General features: G+C 44.7%; 1 non-coding gene across 1 annotated transcript; it reads left to right on the top strand.

Annotated features, from left to right (window-relative positions):
- The first annotated feature begins 6,998 nt into the window (after positions 1 to 6,998).
- On the top strand, positions 6,999 to 7,073 carry Trnas-cga (transfer RNA serine (anticodon CGA)). Its single transcript has one exon. It is a non-coding gene; the product is annotated as a tRNA-Ser (tRNA).
- The last annotated feature ends 13,149 nt before the right edge of the window (positions 7,074 to 20,222 follow it).

Raw genomic sequence — 20,222 nt, 5'->3', positions numbered from 1 at the left:
CGCAATGGGAGGAAAGAAGTTCCGTTCTGATGAAGAGGTACGCCACGCGGCGCATGAGCGGTTGCGCGGACTACCAGAAGAATTTTTTTCTAAAGAAATTTATGCACTTTGCAAGCGCTGGAGGACTTGCACTGAGCTTGGGGGAGGTTATGTTGAAAAGCGATACAGCTTTGTACCACTTCTGCACAGCAAATAATATTTTTTAAAAAATTTAAGGTTTTCATTTGACTCACCCCCGGACAGGATGAATCATTTACAGCATACAATTAAACCACAGTAGACAAATACTTTCTATCACCTATTTTGCGCAGTCCTGTATTAAACTTTACTCTCGTTCCATTCACTAATATAATAAGACGTTTTTTACAAATGTTTTGCAGCACCCACAACGTAATATGTATAATATGGCAGTAGTTTCTCTTAGCTACCTGCTGCCCATGGTTTGCTCTACTACACCCAGTCCTACGTATTTCTCTTCCTCGTCTTTCAGAAGGTACCCAGTTCTATATTTGTACCGCTGATCTTTGCCTCTCCACGCTTCTAAATCTCCACGCCTCAACAGTCCGTTAGGCTTGACTGCGTTCCGAGCGTTCCGGCACTAGTTCAATTTTGTTTTCGTGGTTTTTACGAGGGCGATATGTAGAAAACTGCGGATTATTTGCAGCTTTTGATCGCATGATTTCTCAAATTATGTCATGTTTTCCTTCAAATAGCTGCCAGTTCAGCATTTTCTCTATATACTGCGACAAGGCAAATAAATCTACAGCCATTTCAACTGCCTATTTTTGGATGCAACTGCTGTTCCCTGTATACATGTTCATCATGTCTGAATAGTGTTTCAGCAAGCTATGTACCGGCGCCTTACAAGCATTTTTTTTCGAATTAACGCATTTCCCTTGCACCCTTGCTTCACCAGTCGATTCACTTGCCGGTGAGCTTAAGAGATCGTTCCATTTCACATTCCTACCCGAAAGAAACGTTTGGGTAAGTAAGATATGTATTTTCAAGAACAGGTGTTCAAATGTTCGTCCAGCAAATCGATTTAAATTTTATGCATATTGGCTAAATCACTATAGGCAAGCAATGGGCGTTTGCTTAAAATATTCGTTACAGACGCAACTGGAATCAGGCTGTCTCATAGCTGTCAAAAAGCGAGGCTGTGCTTCATCACTCGTCACATCCGTGTTGACAAGGACGTTCATCGTAAATTAATTTTCTATACTTTCATCATACCCCAAAGCTCTGTCGCTATCAGCTATCTTATGGCACGATCAACTTCAGTTGCGGCTCGTTATCAGGCAGTCAGCAGCTATTAAATTATTACATTTTGTTAAGTACACTACTATATCGTTCTCTGCATAAAGTCCTAGTTGATAATTTTTGTAACAGATTGATAAATTGTTAATATCTCTTTACTATTACAAAATTTTTTATTGACGCTTCCCCAGAGAAAATCGCATCATATATATGCGAAGACCCTTAAATGAACTAGTCTACCACGTTTCTTCGGAAAACACCCAAAATTATTTGTACGTCTGTGGATGATTCTCCATCCAAGATTTTGTGCTCGGTACCATCTACATCTACATCTACATGACTACTCTGAAATTCACATTTAAGTGCTTGGCACAGGGTTCATCGAACCATTCCACTCCCGAACACCGCGCGGGAAAAACGAACACCTAAACCTTCCTGTTCGAGCTCTGATTTCTCTTATTTTATTTTGATGATCATTCCTACCTATGTAGGTTGGGCTCAACAAAATATTTTCGCATTCGGAAGAGAAAGTTGGTGACTGAAATTTCGAAAATAGATCTTGCCACGACGAAAAACGTCTTTGCTTTAATGACTTCCATCCCAACTTGCGTATCATATCTGCCACACTCTCTCCCCTATTACGTGATATACAAAACGAGCTGCCCTTTTTTGCACCCTTTCGATGTCCTTCGTCAATCCCACCTGGTAAGGACCCCACACTGCGCAGCAATATTCTAACAGAGGACGAACGAGTGTAGTGTGGACTTCTTGCATCTTCTAAGTGTCCTGCCAATGTAACGCAACCTTTGGTTCGCCTTCCCCACAGTATTATCTATTTGGTCTTTCCAACTGAAGTTGTTCGTGATTTTAACACCCAGGTACTTAGTCGAATTGACAGCCTTGAGAATTGTACTATTTATCGAGTAATCGAATTCCAATAGATTTCTTTTGGAACTCATGTGGATCACCTCACACGTTTCGTTATTTAGCGTCAACTGCCACCTGCCACACCATATAGCCATCTTTTCTAAATCGCTTTGCAATTGATACTTGTCTTCGGATGACCTTACTAGACGGTAAATTACAGCATCATCTGCGAACAACCTAAGAATACCCTGGAAAAAAAGAACACCCTTTTCCCGAAAAGAACTACGAGATGTTCTACTTTATCTGCTACCTCCGCCTACTCACAAATCTGGCTTGGTACACCAAAAGAAAATAGTTTCTTAAGCAAACGTAAATACGATGCTGAATTCAAAGCTTTCCACGTATCCATGAACACTAAATCCACCTTTTTGTGCATTTCCCGCTCCAAGAACTTGAGTTCGGCTTCAGAGAACCGGTGTTTCCGGAAGCTTCGCAGGTTTATGACGCACAAGGTCGTTCTTGCTGTAACTACAACTCCTCAGAATGACTACGGATTTGTGGAATATGCGAATCAGAGTGACTAGGGCATTGTGAGAGAGTTCTGACTGGTTACGTGGTCATCATGACGGCTCAGATTGTTGAGACTCACGATGCTCAGGGATCGTGTGACCCGTGCTCGGAAGGCTATCAGATGGAGCTCGCATCACGAGTGTGACTCAGCAGTTCCGCCAGCGTGGCTGCTCGCCGTTAATGCGACACAGATATCGTATGTCTGCAGCAGTGGACCAGTTACGTACCGGACAGATGACAGTGTGCCGACTTGTTGCCGCAAAGTGTTACAGAAACCACTGTGCTCTGGAAAAAAAGAATACCCTTTTCCCGAAAAGAACTACGAGATGTTCTACTTCATCTGCCGGAAGTTAGGGCAGACACAAATTAGTGGACATATCTGTGTTAAAAATTGTACTCACAAAGATATCTAGCTTGTTTCTGTTTAACAATCGTAAAACGTCGAGACTGAATAGAGTTTTACTATGCTTGAAGTCGCTGTTTTCAAACAAACATAACGCACAAGCAGCAGGCACAGTTCGCTTTTTTATTGTAGTCTTCGCGAATATTAATTGAACTTGAGTTTTTAACTGCCACTTTTGTAATGTACTAAGGTATCCTGCTTAAACTTGCCTCGGTAAATGAGTAACTTCACGAAAGTGCGGGAAATGGTCAATGGCTCTGAGCACTATGGGACTCAACTGCTGTGGTCATTAGTCCCCTAGAACTTAGAACTACTTAAACCTAACTAACCTAAGGACATCACACACATCCATGCCCGAGACAGGATTCGAACCTGCGACCGTAGCAATCGCACGGTTCCGGACTGCGCGCCTAGAACCGCGAGACCACCGCGGCCGGCGGGAAATGGTCAGATTCTGACACAGAAGGGTTCTGAGGCCCCATGGCCAGTTGGCCCAGGCACTTTCCTTTTGGTAGCAATCGTGAACTGATGTTACGTGCAATGCTAAACTGCACTGCGCTTCGGACTCCACGTTAAAATACAGGGGTTCGACAAAGATACGGAAACACCGAGAGAAATGAACCCTTGAACATAAACGCAGATGCGAGTCCAGCCTGTAGGTTGCTCTGCTGTATTTGACCACGAATGGCACTACTGCAGTGTCCTTAAACAGCAAGTGGCAGTCGAGGACAGAAAATAGTTCTGTTCAGTTGCGAGTGAGCTATGTTGGAGCTACACTACTGGCCATTAAAATTGCTACACCACGAAGATGACGTGCTACAGACGCGAAATTTAACCGACAGGAAGAAGATGCTGTGATATGCAAATGATTAGCTTTTCAGAGCATTCACACAAGTTTGTCGCCGGTGCCGACACCTACAACGTGCTGATATGAGGAAAGTTTCCAACCCATTTCTCATGCACAAACAACAGTTGATCGGCGTCGCCTGTGAAACGTTGTTGTGGTGCCTCGTGTAAGGAGGAGAAATGCGTACCATCATGTTACCGACTTTGATAAAGGTCGGATTGTAGCCTATCGCGATTGCGGTTTCTCGTATCGCGACATTGATGCTCGTGTTGGGCGAGATCCAACGACTGTTAGCAGAATATGGAATCGGTGGATTCAGGAGGGCAATACGGAACGCCGTGCTGGATCCCAACGGCCTCGTATCACTACCAGTCGAGATAACAGGCATCTTATCTGCATGGCTGTAACGGATAGTTCAGGCACGTCTCGATCTCTGAGTCAACAGATGGGGACGTTTGCAAGACAACAACCATCTGCACGAACAGTTCGACGACATTTGCACCATCATGGACTATCAGCTCGGAGACCACGGCTGCGGTTACCCTTGACGCTGCATCACAGACAGGAGCGCCTGCGATGGTGTACTCAACGACGAACCTGGGTGCACGAAAGGCAAAACGTCATTTTTTAGGATGAATCCAGGTTCTGTTTACAGCATCATGATGGTCGCATCCGTGTTTGGCGACATTGCGGTGAACGCACACTGGATGCGTGTATTCGTCACCGCCATACTGGCGTATCACCCAGCGTGATAGTATGGGGTGCCACTGGTTACACGTCTCGGTCACCTCTTGTTCGCACTGACGGAACTTTGAACAGAGGACGTTACATTTCAGATGTGTTACGACCCGTGGCTCTACCCTTAATTCGATCCCTGCAATACCCTACATTTCAGCAGGATAATGCACGACCGCATGTTGCAGGTCCTGCACGGGTCCTTCTGGATACAGAAAATGTTCGACTGCTGACCTGGCCAGCACATTCTCCAGATCTCTCAACAACTGAAAACGTCTGGTCAATGGTGGCCGAGCAACTGGCTCGTCACAATACGCCAGTCTCTACTCTTGATGAACTGTGTTAACGTGTTGAAGTTGCATGGGCAGTTGTACCTGTGCACACATCCAAAGCTCTGTTTGACTCAATGCCCAGGAGTATCAAGGCCGTTTTTACGGCCAGAGGCGGTTGTTCTGGGTACTGATTTCTCAGGAGCTATGCACCCAAACTGCGTGAAAATGTAATCACATGTCAGTTCTAGTATAATATATTTGTCCAATGAATACCCATTTATCATCTGCATTTCTTTTTGGTGTAGCTATTGTAATGGCCAGTAGTGTAAGTGAATTTGAGCGTGGGCAAATTGCTGGTGCTCATATGGTGGGTGCGTCCGTAACCAAGGTAGCCGAAGTTTTGGTGTTTCAACAGACATCATATCGAAGTATACACTGCTGACAGGGAAAGCGGAAAAACATCATCCACTAAGTCTTAACGCAGACGAAATAGTACGTTCAGTGATCGTGACAGACTATCATTGATGAGGATTGGGACGAAATATAAGAGGACAGCTACAAAAGTCACTGCAGACCTGAATGTCGCATTCGAGAACTCTGCCAGCACCAAAACAACATGAAGCTAGCTCAATAACCAGGGTATTGCAGGACGAGCTAGAAGTCCAAACCCACTCATCAGTAATGCAAATGCCGTAATTGCAAAACGTGGTGCCGAAGCGGTAAAATGTGGACTTTGGTGCAATAGAAGAATATAATTTGATCGGATGAGTTTAGCTAGATACTGTTTCCAACTGCAGACCGAGTGTAAGTTCGGTGATGATTTGGGCAGCCATATCTTGGTATTCCATGGGCCCTATGGTTACTCTGCAGGGTTAATTACTTCCAACGGCTAAGTGACTATTTTGGCTGATCAGGTCCATGCCGTAGTGCAGTGTTGGTTCCCCAATGGTGATGCTTTGTTCCAATACGACAGGGCCCCTGCTTATACGGCTCGCATTGTACAGGACTGATTTTTTGAGCACGAGGGTGAATGAAACTTCCTGGCAGATTAAAACTGTGTGCCCGACCGAGACTCGAACTCGGGACCTTTGCCTTTCGCGGGCAAGTGCTCTACCAACTGAGCTACCGAAGCACGACTCACGACTGGTACTCACAGCTTTACTTCTGCCAGTATCCGTCTCCTACCTTCCAAACTTTACAGAAGCTCTTCTGCGAAACATGCAGAACTAACACTCCTGAAAGAAAGGATACTGTGGAGACATGGCTTAGCCACAGCCTGGGGGATGTTTCCAGAATGAGATTTTCACTCTGCAGCGGAGTGTGCGCTGATATGAAACTTCCTGGCAGATTAAAACTGTGTGCCCGACCGAGACTCGAACTCGGGACCTTTGCCTTTCGCGGGCAAGTGCTCTACCAACTCTCAGTTGTGAGTACCGGTCGTGAGTCGTGCTTCGGTAGCTCAGTTGGTAGAGCACTTGCCCGTGAATGGCAAAGGTCCCGAGTTCGAGTCTCGGTCGGGCACACAGTTTTAATCTGCCAGGAAGTTTCATATCAGCGCACACTCCGCTGCAGAGTGAAAATCTCATTCTGGAAACATCCCCCAGGCTGTGGCTAAGCCATGTCTGCACAGTATCCTTTCTTTCAGGAGTGTTAGTTCTGCATGTTTCGCAGAAGAGCTTCTGTAAAGTTTGGAAGGTAGGAGACGGATACTGGCAGAAGTAAAGCTGTGAGTACCGGTCGTGAGTCGTGCTTCGGTAGCTCAGTTGGTAGAGCACTTGCCCGTGAATGGCAAAGGTCCCGAGTTCGAGTCTCGGTCGGGCACACAGTTTTAATCTGCCAGGAAGTTTCATATCAGCGCACACTCCGCTGCAGAGTGAAAATCTCATTCTGGAAACATCCCCCAGGCTGTGGCTAAGCCATGTCTGCACAGTATCCTTTCTTTCAGGAGTGTTAGTTCTGCATGTTTCGCAGAAGAGCTTCTGTAAAGTTTGGAAGGTAGGAGACGGATACTGGCAGAAGTAAAGCTGTGAGTACCGGTCGTGAGTCGTGCTTCGGTAGCTCAGTTGGTAGAGCACTTGCCCGCGAAAGGCAAAGGTCCCGAGTTCGAGTCTCGGCCGGGCACACAGTTTTAATCTGCCAGGAAGTTTCATATCAGCGCACACTCCGCTGCAGAGTGAAAATCTCATTCTGGAAACATCCCCCAGGCTGTGGCTAAGCCATGTCTCCACAGTATTCTTTCTTTCAGGAGTGTTAGTTCTGCATGTTTCGCAGAAGAGCTTCTGTAAAGTTTGGAAGGTAGGAGACGGATACTGGCAGAAGTAAAGCTGTGAGTACCGGTCGTGAGTCGTGCTTCGGTAGCTCAGTTGGTAGAGCACTTGCCCGCGAAAGGCAAAGGTCCCGAGTTCGAGTCTCGGTCGGGCACACAGTTTTAATCTGCCAGGAAGTTTCATATCAGCGCACACTCCGCTGCAGAGTGAAAATCTCATTCTGGAAACATCCCCCAGGCTGTGGCTAAGCCATGTCTCCACAGTATCCTTTCTTTCAGGAGTGTTAGTTCTGCATGTTTCGCAGAAGAGCTTCTGTAAAGTTTGGAAGGTAGGAGACGGATACTGGCAGAAGTAAAGCTGTGAGTACCGGTCGTGAGTCGTACTTCGGTAGCTCAGTTGGTAGAGCACTTGCCCGCAAAAGGCAAAGGTCCCGAGTTCGAGTCTCGGTCGGGCACACAGTTTTAATCTGCCAGGAAGTTTCATATCAGCGCACACTCCGCTGCAGAGTGAAAATCTCATTCTGGAAACATCCCCCAGGCTGTGGCTAAGCCATGTCTCCACAGTATCCTTTCTTTCAGGAGTGTTAGTTCTGCATGTTTCGCAGAAGAGCTTCTGTAAAGTTTGGAAGGTAGGAGACGGATACTGGCAGAAGTAAAGCTGTGAGTACCGGTCGTGAGTCGTACTTCGGTAGCTCAGTTGGTAGAGCACTTGCCCGCGAAAGGCAAAGGTCCCGAGTTCGAGTCTCGGTCGGGCACACAGTTTTAATCTGCCAGGAAGTTTCATATCAGCGCACACTCCGCGGCAGAGTGAAAATCTCATTCTGGAAACGAGGGTGAATATTCCTAACTACCCTGGCCACTATGGTCACCAGATCAGAGTATTTATTGAGGCTTGTGGTCTACTTTGGAGAGAAGGCTGCTTGATCGTTATCAGAACATGCCACAATTTTGAAAGAATAATAGTATAAGATTTACTTGTAAACCTTCCTGGACATGTATTTACCCATTCCGAGGCGACAGGAAGCTGTTTCGAATGCCAACGCTTTTCCTGCGTCGTATTAAGCGCGGTAATGAGTTATGTTTTTTTATGTTTCCATATTTCTGTCCCTGTGCTTAACAATGGCTCTTGTAAATGAATGAGCCGTTTCTTCGGGTCGGGCAAAGGCAACGTAATTAATGTAAGAAATAAAAAAGATTGGTTTATGAGACGTGCAATGTTTGGCACCTCAGACTTTGTGGCATTTTCTTACTTCATTTTCGTAAAAACGCGTGGTTCCTAGTCCTCATATAAGTGTCTTACAGATGAAAGACATTTCATGCCTATTTCTCATTAACGCATTTGGCTTTCCCTTGAAGCGCCTCCCCCTCTCCCTCCCAAAAAAATTCAATTATGGTTGCAGACGTGTACGGGGTAACCACCTTGCTGGGGATAAATTTGTCAACAGAAAATAATTAACTGTAAACGCCTTTAAGAAATATTAATTTTGTCAATGGTAACTGATCTAAGTGTTCTTGAAATTTGATGGGTGTAACTCAGTTTGTTCAAAATAATAAAAAAAACGTTGACCAGAACTTAACTTGATTTCGTCGCTTCGCTACAGTAGGTGTTTCCTGAAATTTTAAGTGAAAACGGGCCAGAGAACACCATGGTTTCTAAAACAGACTGAAAGTCAGCTATTGTTTCATGTGTACCATTTATTACGTTACACAGTGTTGCTCAAGATCTTACATCATATTTGGCCTCCCACTCGATTTCTCTCGGTGTTATATACTCTTGCTGACAACTGCTGTACAGTCGTGTATAGTAAATTTGCTGGTTACAATTGAAATGCATGGACTGTGATACAAAGATGGTTACATATCTATTCTTTTCATGGAAAAATACGTGTAATGATACGAATAAACAATGCTAATTACATTATTTTTAATTAAAGTGAAACTGCACTATCTCAAGTATTCCTACCACGTTTCCTGTTTCAATAATGAATACATTATTCTTTAGTGTGAACAGAATTTCAATTTATAATACAACAATGCTGAAGATTAGATGGGTAGATCACATAACTAATGAGGAGGTATTAAATGGAATTGGGGAGAAGAGGAGTTTGTGGGCATAACTTAACTAGAAGAAGGTATCGGTTGGGAGGACATGTTCTGAGGCGTCAAGGGATCACCAATTTAGTATTGGAGGGCAGCGTGGAGGGTAAAAATCATAGAGGGAGACCAAGAGATGAATACACTAATCAGCTTCAGAAGGATGTATGTTGCAGTAGGTTCTGGAAGATGAAAAAGCTTGCACAGGATAGAGTAGCATGGAGAGCTGCATCAAACCAGTCTCAGGACTGAAGACCACAACAACAACAATACGGCAACCCAAATAAACGCTTCGTGTACATTATTAATTTGGTTTCGTTTTATGAATTATAGTAACTACGAGGAAATTAAATGTTTTTATGTTAGCGAGTAGCATAGCAAGCTGACAGTATGATAAACAGAGTTGTTATTGGTTTCAAACATTATAATTTCAGTATATTTGGTATCTCTTTTGTTACTCGATGGTTCGTAAATGAAAAGCCCTAATTGCAACTATACGAACTGACAATATAAGTTCCAACAAATGGATGGAAGTAATATTAGTGAGTACTTTGACATGAAGTTGTGAAAAAATTACGCTACAGAGCCCAAAGGACGAAATTACTTATATGGGTCCCACATAATGACACAACAGTTAATAATGCGATCTAAATTAGCTTAGAATTCGTATGAAAAATTAGCTGTTAGGTTTCACTTGCTAAGATGCATACACACTCGGGAGGCAAAGCACTGTAAGGGGCATGTGAAAAGTTCGTGCAAGAATAAAAACTGCTTACGTGTTTGGGGAAAACCTTTTTTATTTTTCGACATAGTCTCCTTTTAGACTTATACACTTCGTCCAGCGCTGTTCTAATTTGTTGATCCCTTCCGAATAACAGGAATTGTCCAAGTCTGCAAAATAGGTATTAGTTGCTGTAATCACCTCTTCGTTTGAATAACATCTTTGTCCTGCCAGGCATTTCTTCAAATTGGGGAACAAATAGTAGTCCGAGGGAGCCAAGTCTTGAGAATATGGGAGATGTGAAACGAGTTGGAATCGTATTTCCATTTATTTTGCGATCACAATTGCTGAGGTTCTGGTGCATTGTCATGATGGAAAAGGACTTTTTACGGTCCAATCGCCGGGTTTTTCTTGCAGCTCCGTTTTCAAAAGATCCAGTAACGATGAATAATATGCACCTGTAATAGTTTTACCCTTTGTCAGATAGTAGATGAGGATTATCCCTTGCGAATCCCAAAAGACAGTCGGCATATCCTTTCTGGCCGAAGGACTGGTCTTCGCCTTTTTTTTAGTGCAGATTCTCCCTTTCTAACCCACTGTTTAGATTGTTGTTTGGTCTCAGGAGTATAGTAATGTGTCCATGTTTCATGCACATTGACGAAACGATGCTCAAAGTCCTGCAGATTCTTCCTCAACATCTTCAAACCATTCTTGCAACACTTCACACAATTCCTTTTTTTGATCAAGGGTGAGCAATCGCGGAACCCATCTTGCAGATAGCTCTCTCATTTCCAAATGTTTGTGCAAAATACACTCCTGGAAATTGAAATAAGAACACCGTGAATTCATTGTCCCAGGAAGGGGAAACTTTATTGACACATTCCTGGGGTCAGATACATCACATGATCACACTGACAGAACCACAGGCACATAGACACAGGCAACAGAGCATGCACAATGTCGCCACTAGTACAGTGTATATCCACCTTTCGCAGCAATGCAGGCTGCTATTCTCCCATGGAGACGATCGTAGAGATGCTCGATGTAGTCCTGTGGAACGGCTTGCCATGCCATTTCCACCTGGCGCCTCAGTTGGACCAGCGTTCGTGCTGGACGTGCAGACCGCGTGAGACGACGCTTCATCCAGTCCCAAACATGCTCAATGGGGGACAGATCCGGAGATCTTGCTGGCCAGGGTACTTGACTTACACCTTATAGAGCACGTTGGGTGGCACAGGATACATGCGGACGTGCATTGTCCTGTTGGAACAGCAAGTTCCCTTGCCGGTCTAGGAATGGTAGAACGATGGGTTCGATGACGGTTTGGATGTACCGTGCACTATTCATTGTCCCCTCGACGATCACCAGAGGTGTACGGCCAGTGTAGGAGATCGCTCCCCACACCATGATGCCGGGTGTTGGCCCTGTGTGCCTCGGTCATATGCAGTCCTGATTGTGGCGCTCGCCTGCACGGCGCCAAACACGCACACGACCATCATTGGCACCAAGGCAGAAGTGACTCTCATCGCTGAAGACGACACGTCTCCATTCGTCCCTCCATTCACGCCTGTCGCGACACCACTGGAGGCGGGCTGCACGATGTTGGGGCGTGAGCGGAAGACGGCCTAACGGTGTGCGGGACTGTAGCCCAGCTTCATGGAGACGGTGGCGAATGGTCCTCGCCGATACCCCAGGAGCAACAGTGTCCCTAATTTGCTGGGAAGTGGCGGTGCGGTCCCCTACGGCACTGCGTAGGATCCTGCGGTCTTGGCGTGTATCCGTGCGTCGCTGCGGTCCGGTCCCAGGTCGACGGGCACGTGCACTTTCTGCCGACCACTGGCGACAACATCGATGTACTGTGGAGACCTCACGCTCTCTCGCAGTGTCCGGAGCAAGTATGGTGGGTCTGACACACCGGTGTCAATGTGTTCTTTTTTCCATTTCCAGGAGTGTATTATGTACCCGTTCATTCGAGGTGGCTGTGGCACTATCAATCTCACGCACCTTAACTCTTCTGTCAACCATCACCATATCGTGGATTTTATCAATGATCTCTGGAGTCGTAACCTCCACAGGGCGTCCAAAACGTTCAGCATCACTTGTGCCCATATGGCCACCCCGAAAATTTTGAAACCACATATAAACTCTTCTAATCGAAGGTGCAGAGTCACCGTAACGTTTAGCAAGCTTCTCTTTAGTCTCCTAGCGCGTTTTGCCTTACATAAAGTAATGTTTAATCACCACACGAAATTCTTTTTCGTCCATTTTTTAACAATCACTCGACTTCCTTGATTCACACGAATGCCAAACACAAAGAAATAGACCGATGTCGCTGAAAATCTGTGTGCGTACTTTCCAAAGACGCTATTAACTAAACATGACCTCGAAACGCGTCGGTGGTGCCATCTCTTGGACTTTTCAAACGCCCCTCGTATATCCACCAAGTTAACAGCGTGTTGGTCTACCTTTGGAATACGTGTAGGTCTACCTTTGGAATGCAGTTCAGCTACGATTCTGAACTCCCGTTAATTACGGGCTGGTAGCCAATGAGTACCTACCTGGTGCCTTATAGCGACCCAGATGCATTCCGTCGGGTGACCAGGACATCAATGTGAGGTCACTATCAAGCTCCTGTAACCACTGTAGCACGACTCTGCTGACGCAATAACGTACACGTAATCCACAGCTGTCATGGTGCTTTCGATTTCTGCCACAGGCCATTTTGGAAGCCAGGGTGAATGTTCCCCATAGTGTAATAGTTCCCGCAACGGCCTGTGTCCGTGACGCAGTGCACGTTTCGAGTATCCGTTCGCCAATGTCACGGTGTATTCCAACACAACCACCGACTTTGTATAACGTCAGACACGATTCATCTAGACTATGCGAGATGCTTCCATTGCTCCTCCTCCTCATCTCGAAGACTCTCGTGCTCACTGCAATTATAATTTCCGATGTCAACATGGGAACAAGTAGGGACCATCTACCGCATAGCCCCTTGTGCAACAATGTGCGCTGAACGGCGTGCTCCCACAAGCTTGTGCCTGCACCAGCATTGCACTATCTCGTCTGGTATGTCACAGATGTCTATCCTGCGTTACAGAGTGGGTAAGCCACCGACCTCCAAATTCTGTGATGATGGTACAGTAGACGTCGGAGATCATGTCACAATGTCTTGGTTTCACCGTCACTGAACCAACTTCCATAGATGCTCACAACAGTAGCACGCGAGAGGCAGACCAGCTTCTCCATTTTCGAAATGCTCTTTCCAGGCACGGGCTATACGAATCTGGACTTTGTCAAAGTCGCTTATGTCTGTTAGTTTCCTCCTTTACAGCCCATATCTTCGCTTGAACGATTACCCACTGATCTCTGCTTCGCTTTCTCGCTTTCTTTACCGTCCGCAGAGCCACAAGGAAGCATTCAATCTCGCGGTGGGCAGTGGTTGTAATGCTTAGGCTCATCAGTGTAAGTATGCAGGGTTTCGTGGCCGTTCTCGTTGAACGTAAAGACTTCTGGGTTTTAAATCTGCACCATGTTACTCTTCAAAAGCCTTGTTCAATAGTCGGCTGATATTCAGCCAATAGGGGACGCAGGAAGAGTCCTGAACAAGACTGCAGCAGAGTTCGAAACATCGGCCACTGAAGAAGAAATTTACAGAGGATAGTGTCGAGGCCTTACAACCCAGGAGATTTTTCCTTATTCTAATCATGCTTTCCCACTTTGATTCTGTCGTGTTCAAATACACTAAAATATGTCACTTCTCATTATAGTTTTTCTATGCTTTAAAGTTGCATATAATGTGTATTACGTCCGCTTCGAGCTCTCTCACTTCTGTTTATTGTGAACTGTTGTGTTAGCTTGCCAGATGATCTCTTAATTGACTGGCGAAATCTGTGTGATTATATACAAATATTGCTCCCTATTTCTTTTGTTGTAAGTAACTGTGGAAAGCTATTAGGAGAAAATAAAGTAAAATCAGAATGCTTGGTAAAACACTTCTGCAGTTACACCAATGTTCAGATTACAGTTTTTTAATTTTTCAGTATGAAAGTGGCAGCATTTGTTTACTGTTCTTTAGTGCTAATTATATTTGAAATAATAACATATCGTTTTCATTATTTAGTCGATTTGCTTTTCTTCTCCTATTTCTAGTTTCTGAGGCATGATCGATTCTTTGGACTTTACTGCACTCGCTTTAATGGAAAAGTCCGCTGAAGCGAATGGAAGTCCGAAGAACCGATTACAGTTTAGTATACGGCAAAGATCTACACCCTCAAACCCTTTGGAAGAGCGCGGTCCTTAACTTGGAGGTGTAATAATCTGGTGTATCTTTCCTTGGTCTTTTATTAAAGCGAAATGCAGGAAACTATTCGGCACAAAGTGCCGGTCATTAGTAATGAGTCTGAATGTTTCGTTCTTCTGAAATGACTAGGGTCAGCGTTTGTAGAAAACTCGCCGTTTTCTAGATTTCAACAAATCTCTAGTGTAGGGACCAATGTATTTTGGAATTCACAACGAAGCTTCTGGTAGCAAGAACGTTAAATAGCAAGAGTTGTTTGAGGCAATAAAGTGAAATGAAATATTTTACACAATAGATTACTACCTCATAAGAAGACAGACATCTAAGATTGTGGTCTGACAGTACTTAAAATGACTTGAGAACACAGTGCCGCATAAGCAGCTGTACAGTTACACGGTTGGGTATATTATCTTTTGTATCATGCTTGGGAAGCACGACTATTCGTTTGTCTCTACACGAATTATATTTAATTCCATGTTCTCTTTACAATCACCAGAGAAATGGTATGTGGGGGACTGCTAGATCGAAAAAGCCTATTACTATACGACGTATCCTACCTCTCTTTGTATTATAACTCTGGCTTTTATTAGCAATGTGGCTACAGTTACTGTTTCCTTTGCGTAATCTCTATATTCTATGTTGGTCCACATTATATGCATCCAGTTGACATGGGCCTCCCGAAACCGGATTTCGTAAGCCGATTTCCCAATACCGCTTCCAGGTAGTCAAGAAAAAACCCTTCAAAATCGATTTTGGAAATCCGCTTCTGATTGTTGGTTTACCAATTCCGCAATCGATTTTCGCTCCCATGAAACGTGCTTGGACTGTCAGGTTTCGTCTTCTTTTTAAAGATTTTTAGCTAATACGGACGGAGTGTCTTTTTGTACAGTGGAGGATAAGTAGAAATATTAGACTGAAGCTGCTTTCATCTCGTGTGATTGGAGATAAATAGCGATTCTGCTGACTAAATCGCAAACTGTAACAGCTGTTTCCCAGTCTAACAACTCTACCACAACAAAGGTCAAAATTTAATAATGATTGTGCTCACGCTGCTAAATACTGCATTTTCGGGGAACAACAAAGTTATTATGTGGCAGGTGTCATTAGAGCACAGTTAATAAAGTCATTTCATGTAATAATGAATAAACTATGCACTTATCTTTTCGTGTTTCCCACGCTGGTCTCGTCGTAAAATCATGGCTAAATCGTCGAAAATCTAGGTGGCGATGATTCCAAGCTCGGATGCAAAGAGGCCTAGGTTTTATTCTGCTATATTCAAAAGTTTTGTAGATGCGCTTCACAAACCATTCTTGAAGATTAAACCTTTCAAAGTTAGCACAATGGTGACGTAAAAAAATCATCAGCACTCCGAATTTAAGTTACACTTCCTTTTCATTGCTTTTGTTGCAATGTCACGTAACACACAAAACATCACTTCACAATACAAAACATACTTGAAAACATCTTCCTCACTGTTAAAGTTCACATTTTATAAGCTGACTACAATATTCGTGTTTCCAACATGACGTCCAAGACTTGACTTTCTCAAGGTCCGACTCTCTAACTAACTAATAATCACGCGCCCAAAAGTCAGGAGTTACAAGTACGTCAAAGATCATAGTGACAAAAGAAAGAATACACATAAGAATAATATGATTGCAACATCAACATATCGACGAATCAAAGTACTTCTACATTAATGAAATCAATTCTGAATGTTGTCTCAGAAATATGTTAACTACTTTACAGAAACACAGTAGAATATTGCTGGTATCGAGAGGTTCAGGTGAGGTGCCGTAATGATTGCGTAATTCAAGTACCATTACACTAGGCACCATATTTAATTAGGCTAGCAAAAAAACTGCTTCCGAAATTCGGTTTTCGGTTTTCCGGAAGATGTGTCGCAAAACTCTGTTAACATGATAGGTGAGTAAGCCTTTTTTAATGTTTATCTCCCTGTTTCTCCACTCCGACGAATATTAACCAGTAGTATTTTTGGCAGGTTACTTTTGTTGACGTCTAACAGGATTTTATCAGTCCATCTTTTTTTTTCCTATTTCAAATTTTTAATTTTCAGTGTCAACATAGCTTTACTGGCACATGAATAAAAATAATTTTGCCAATATTTTCTGTATTTCTAAATTTGTTGTTTGCGCTGTATTTAATGATGTAGTTTCGGTTCGCTGAACCAATAGTGCAGGCAGTAATGAGTCTGGAGAGAATTGTAGCTGTTACAGGCGTTTGCACGGCATCAGCAGAGAGTCCAGGTTACAAGTGTGAGGTCAGTGCTCCACCCACGCATTCCTCATTTATCTGAGTAGCGTCTGAGTAGTGGCACGTGCTGGCTGACGCTGTGCTATGTCCGACCACTTCCGAAATGTGGACGACGACTCGTTTAGTTGTGTGGCTTTCAGCTGTTTCCGCTGAGGACAAACCTCTCTCACTCTGTTTAAAGCACCTCGTGGTCAAGTATACAAGCGTTGCTGCTTACAATTCTTCTGTTGTGATTATATTGCTACCTAAAGCGGAAAGAAGTGCCACCCAATACCATGAGACGCACGAAAGTATACTTCTTATCGAAGTATTTTAGGGTTTAGACTCAGCTGTCTGTGTGTGACAGAGAAACTGCACAGTGAAGAGATTTTTTACACAAAACGTTGAAAATAAATTTTACTTGTTCTGAAGAGGACTCTGTCCATCAGATTTAGTACAGACATGGTCAGCAACTCACATTCTGAACTACTACACCCTTTTCTAAAATTGATGTAGCCTTCTACACTCATCAAATTGACCACGTTGCAATTTTAATATTCTCCATAATTCAAGACCATCAGGTAATAATATGAGCAATGATTGGTGTTCATGAAACAGTGTACAATTGTCCGAATTAATCATCTATGAAATTTAATAGTTTACCTTCCATTTGCTTGTATGAATTTTAATACAACAATTTTTAAAAGTACAATAACTTTTGTTCTAAAGAGGCTCATTTCTATCGACTGTCTCTTCGCTTGGTATTTTTGAAATATAATGGGTATGACGATGAATTCATCTTCCCCATACAATTTTCCCTTGCTGGCCCATCTTTTTAAACACTCGAAATGATCTGTTTGTAGAGTCCACACAGGGTGCGGTGGCCTATGCGCAGTGACCAATTTTAAGTGCAAGGTGAGTTTATTCGTTTGTTCGGAAGGGGAGGCTGAGAAGTGACTGCCATCTTTTGGTCGGTCGGCGATGACAGAATCGACGCGAATGCTCTGCAATGTTTCTTAATGTTTGCTTTACTTGTAGCTTTGTATGTCAGGCTCATCAAGTGCCCATCATTTCGGTAATAGTCATAGTGTTTAGGTAACATATTGAATTTTTCTTTAGACTTGATTGGAGGTCTATTTACCACCAATGTCGAGAAAATTGACCTGAGATAGTGCACTCATTTGCAATAGCGCTGCGCCAGCGATAAAGCCAGAGTGAAATATCCACAACATTCCAGAATGAGATTTTCACTCTGCAGCGGAGTGTGCGCTGATATGAAACTTCCTGGCAGATTAAAACTGTGTGCCCGACCGAGACTCGAACTCGGGACCTTTGCCTCGCAGGAGAGCTTCTGTAAAGTTTGGAAGGTAGGAGACGAGATACTGGCAGAAGTAAAGCTGTGAGTACCGGCTGTGAGTCGTGCTTCGGTAGCTCAGATGGTCAGCCGGCACGGTAGCTCAGCGTGTTCGGTCAGAGGGCTAGCTGTCCTCCGTAATAAGAAAACTGAGTTGATGGATCAACAACGGACTGAAATGGGTGTCTTTCGACGCCCGCCCCGACCAGATACAACGAACAAATGAGTTTTTTTTTTAAAAAAAAAAGGTCCCGAGTTAGAGTCTCGGTCAGGCACACAGTTTTAATCTGCCAGTAAGTTTAATCCAAAATGAGATTTTGGGAAATGATAGCATGCAAAGAGGAGAGTGAAATTACAATGAAATGAACACACTTAGCTGCATACAGGCGTTGATATAAGTCAGACAGGTGATAATTTGTGCCCCGACCGGAACTCGAACCCTGGATCTACTGCATACATGGCAAGACACTCTTGCCTTCTTTTTTTATCGTTGTGTTTGGTCGTTGCGGACGTCACATGACATCCGGTCAAGTTCGTATGTTGATCCTTCCACTCAGATTTTTATTACAGAGGCCAACCAGCTCTCTAACACTGAGCCTTATATATATATATATATATATATATATATATATATATATATATATATATATATACTCCTGGAAATTGAAATAAGAACACCGTGAATTCATTGTCCCAGGAAGGGGAAACTTTATTGACACATTCCTGGGGTCAGATACATCACATGATCACACTGACAGAACCACAGGCACATAGACACAGGCAACAGAGCATGCACAATGTCGGCACTAGTACAGTGTATATCCACCTTTCGCAGCAATGCAGGCTGCTATTCTCCCATGGAGACGATCGTAGAGATGCTGGATGTAGTCCTGTGGAACGGCTTGCCATGCCATTTCCACCTGGCGCCTCAGTTGGACCAGCGTTCGTGCTGGACGTGCAGACCGCGTGAGACGACGCTTCATCCAGTCCCAAACATGCTCAATGGGGGTCAGATCCGGAGATCTTGCTGGCCAGGGTAGTTGACTTACACCTTCTAGAGCACGTTGGGTGGCACGGGATACATGCGGACGTGCATTGTCCTGTTGGAACAGCAAGTTCCCTTGCCGGTCTAGGAATGGTAGAACGATGGGTTCGATGACGGTTTGGATGTAGCGTGCACTATTCAGTGTCCTCTCGACGATCACCAGAGGTGTACGGCCAGTGTAGGAGATCGCTCCCCACACCATGATGCTGGGTGTTGGCCCTGTGTGCCTCGGTCGTATGCAGTCCTGATTGTGGCGCTCACCTGCACGGCACCAAACACGCATTCGACCATTCGTCCCTCCATTCACGCCTGTCGCTACACCACTGGAGGCGGGCTGCACGATGTTGGGGCGTGAGCGGAAGACGGCCTAACGGTGTGCGGGACCGTAGCCCAGCTTCATGGAGACGGTTGCGAGTGGTCCTCGCCGATACCCCAGGAGCAACAGTGTCCCTAATTTGCTGGAAAGTGGCGGTGCGGTCCCCTACGGCACTGCGTAGGATCCTACGGTCTTGGCGTGCATCCGTGCGTCGCTGCGGTCCGGTCCCAGGTCGGCGGGCACGTGCACCTTCCGCCGACCACTGGCGACAACATCGATGTACTGTGGAGACCTCACGCCCCACGTGTTGAGCAATTCGGCGGTACGTCCACCCGGCCTCCCGCATGCCCACTATAAGCCCTCGCTCAAAGTCCGTCAACTGCACATACGGTTCACGTCCACGCTGTCGCGGCATGCTACCAATGTTAAAGACTGCGATGGAGCTCCGTATGCCACGGCAAACTGGCTGACACTGACGGCGGCGGTGCACAAATGCTGCGCAGCTAGCGCTATTCGACGGCCAACACCGTGGTTCCTGGTGTGTCCGCTGTGCCGTGCGTGTGATCATTGCTTGTACAGCCCTCTCGCAGTGTCCGGAGCAAGTATGGTGGGTCTGACACACCGGTGTCAATGTGTTCTTTTTTCCATTTCAAGGACCATCGAACAACATAAATGAAGACACTGCACATTTACTTTGTACCGAAGATGGCCTTTTTCATAAGATACTAACCTTACTTTTCGTCAGTTCCTCACTTAACAAACTTAAAAATGCACTTTTTCAGGTTTCTCTCGCTACTGCGTCTGCACCACATGTTAGTGAGGTGGGACTGTGTAAACTCCGCTGTGTTTTCCAAAAGAAGCAAATTTTAACAAGGCTACAAGAGAAATGTGTCGGTTTTACTCAAAGTTCCCCGCTCATGAT

Source organism: Schistocerca gregaria, chromosome 3 (assembly GCF_023897955.1).
Source record: "Schistocerca gregaria isolate iqSchGreg1 chromosome 3, iqSchGreg1.2, whole genome shotgun sequence".
Taxonomy (NCBI): domain Eukaryota; kingdom Metazoa; phylum Arthropoda; class Insecta; order Orthoptera; family Acrididae; genus Schistocerca; species Schistocerca gregaria.
The sequence above is the reverse complement of the archived record's forward strand: the minus strand, read 5'-3'. Positions and strand labels throughout refer to the sequence as shown.